Source organism: Musa acuminata, chromosome BXJ3-8 (assembly GCF_036884655.1).
Source record: "Musa acuminata AAA Group cultivar baxijiao chromosome BXJ3-8, Cavendish_Baxijiao_AAA, whole genome shotgun sequence".
In the NCBI taxonomy this organism is placed as follows: domain Eukaryota; kingdom Viridiplantae; phylum Streptophyta; class Magnoliopsida; order Zingiberales; family Musaceae; genus Musa; species Musa acuminata.
In genome coordinates, this window is record NC_088356.1 from 1 (window position 1) to 3,337 (window position 3,337).

Sequence of the window (3,337 nt, forward strand, 5' to 3'; positions counted from 1 at the left end):
AAACCCTAAACCCTAAACCCTAAACCCTAAACCCTAACCCTAAACCCTAAACCCTAAACCCTAAACCCTAAACCCTAAACCCTAAACCCTAAACCCTAAACCCTAAACCCTAAACCCTAAACCCTAAACCCTAAACCCTAAACCCTAAACCCTAAACCCTAAACCCTAAACCCTAAACCCTAAACCCTAAACCCTAAACCCTAAACCCTAAACCCTAAACCCTAAACCCTAAACCCTAAACCCTAAACCCTAAACCCTAAACCCTAAACCCTAAACCCTAAACCCTAAACCCTAAACCCTAAACCCTAAACCCTAAACCCTAAACCCTAAACCCTAAACCCTAAACCCTAAACCCTAAACCCTAAACCCTAAACCCTAAACCCTAAACCCTAAACCCTAAACCCTAAACCCTAAACCCTAAACCCTAAACCCTAAACCCTAAACCCTAAACCCTAAACCCTAAACCCTAAACCCTAAACCCTAAACCCTAAACCCTAAACCCTAAACCCTAAACCCTAAACCCTAAACCCTAAACCCTAAACCCTAAACCCTAAACCCTAAACCCTAAACCCTAAACCCTAAACCCTAAACCCTAAACCCTAAACCCTAAACCCTAAACCCTAAACCCTAAACCCTAAACCCTAAACCCTAAACCCTAAACCCTAAACCCTAAACCCTAAACCCTAAACCCTAAACCCTAAACCCTAAACCCTAAACCCTAAACCCTAAACCCTAAACCCTAAACCCTAAACCCTAAACCCTAAACCCTAAACCCTAAACCCTAAACCCTAAACCCTAAACCCTAAACCCTAAACCCTAAACCCTAAACCCTAAACCCTAAACCCTAAACCCTAAACCCTAAACCCTAAACCCTAAACCCTAAACCCTAAACCCTAAACCCTAAACCCTAAACCCTAAACCCTAAACCCTAAACCCTAAACCCTAAACCCTAAACCCTAAACCTCAAACCCTAAACCCTAAACCCTAAACCCTAAACCCTAAACCCTAAACCCTAAACCCTAAACCCTAAACCCTAAACCCTAAACCCTAAACCCTAAACCCTAAACCCTAAACCCTAAACCCTAAACCCTAAACCCTAAACCCTAAACCCTAAACCCTAAACCCTAAACCCTAAACCCTAAACCCTAAACCCTAAACCCTAAACCCTAAACCCTAAACCCTAAACCCTAAACCCTAAACCCTAAACCCTAAACCCTAAACCCTAAACCCTAAACCCTAAACCCTAAACCCTAAACCCTAAACCCTAAACCCTAAACCCTAAACCCTAAACCCTAAACCCTAAACCCTAAACCCTAAACCCTAAACCCTAAACCCTAAACCCTAAACCCTAAACCCTAAACCCTAAACCCTAAACCCTAAACCCTAAACCCTAAACCCTAAACCCTAAACCCTAAACCCTAAACCCTAAACCCTAAACCCTAAACCCTAAACCCTAAACCCTAAACCCTAAACCCTAAACCCTAAACCCTAAACCCTAAACCCTAAACCCTAAACCCTAAACCCTAAACCCTAAACCCTAAACCCTAAACCCTAAACCCTAAACCCTAAACCCTAAACCCTAAACCCTAAACCCTAAACCCTAAACCCTAAACCCTAAACCCTAAACCCTAAACCCTAAACCCTAAACCCTAAACCCTAAACCCTAAACCCTAAACCCTAAACCCTAAACCCTAAACCCTAAACCCTAAACCCTAAACCCTAAACCCTAAACCCTAAACCCTAAACCCTAAACCCTAAACCCTAAACCCTAAACCCTAAACCCTAAACCCTAAACCCTAAACCCTAAACCCTAAACCCTAAACCCTAAACCCTAAACCCTAAACCCTAAACCCTAAACCCTAAACCCTAAACCCTAAACCCTAAACCCTAAACCCTAAACCCTAAACCCTAAACCCTAAACCCTAAACCCTAAACCCTAAACCCTAAACCCTAAACCCTAAACCCTAAACCCTAAACCCTAAACCCTAAACCCTAAACCCTAAACCCTAAACCCTAAACCCTAAACCCTAAACCCTAAACCCTAAACCCTAAACCCTAAACCCTAAACCCTAAACCCTAAACCCTAAACCCTAAACCCTAAACCCTAAACCCTAAACCCTAAACCCTAAACCCTAAACCCTAAACCCTAAACCCTAAACCCTAAACCCTAAACCCTAAACCCTAAACCCTAAACCCTAAACCCTAAACCCTAAACCCTAAACCCTAAACCCTAAACCCTAAACCCTAAACCCTAAACCCTAAACCCTAAACCCTAAACCCTAAACCCTAAACCCTAAACCCTAAACCCTAAACCCTAAACCCTAAACCCTAAACCCTAAACCCTAAACCCTAAACCCTAAACCCTAAACCCTAAACCCTAAACCCTAAACCCTAAACCCTAAACCCTAAACCCTAAACCCTAAACCCTAAACCCTAAACCCTAAACCCTAAACCCTAAACCCTAAACCCTAAACCCTAAACCCTAAACCCTAAACCCTAAACCCTAAACCCTAAACCCTAAACCCTAAACCCTAAACCCTAAACCCTAAACCCTAAACCCTAAACCCTAAACCCTAAACCCTAAACCCTAAACCCTAAACCCTAAACCCTAAACCCTAAACCCTAAACCCTAAACCCTAAACCCTAAACCCTAAACCCTAAACCCTAAACCCTAAACCCTAAACCCTAAACCCTAAACCCTAAACCCTAAACCCTAAACCCTAAACCCTAAACCCTAAACCCTAAACCCTAAACCCTAAACCCTAAACCCTAAACCCTAAACCCTAAACCCTAAACCCTAAACCCTAAACCCTAAACCCTAAACCCTAAACCCTAAACCCTAAACCCTAAACCCTAAACCCTAAACCCTAAACCCTAAACCCTAAACCCTAAACCCTAAACCCTAAACCCTAAACCCTAAACCCTAAACCCTAAACCCTAAACCCTAAACCCTAAACCCTAAACCCTAAACCCTAAACCCTAAACCCTAAACCCTAAACCCTAAACCCTAAACCCTAAACCCTAAACCCTAAACCCTAAACCCTAAACCCTAAACCCTAAACCCTAAACCCTAAACCCTAAACCCTAAACCCTAAACCCTAAACCCTAAACCCTAAACCCTAAACCCTAAACCCTAAACCCTAAACCCTAAACCCTAAACCCTAAACCCTAAACCCTAAACCCTAAACCCTAAACCCTAAACCCTAAACCCTAAACCCTAAACCCTAAACCCTAAACCCTAAACCCTAAACCCTAAACCCTAAACCCTAAACCCTAAACCCTAAACCCTAAACCCTAAACCCTAAACCCTAAACCCTAAACCCTAAACCCTAAACCC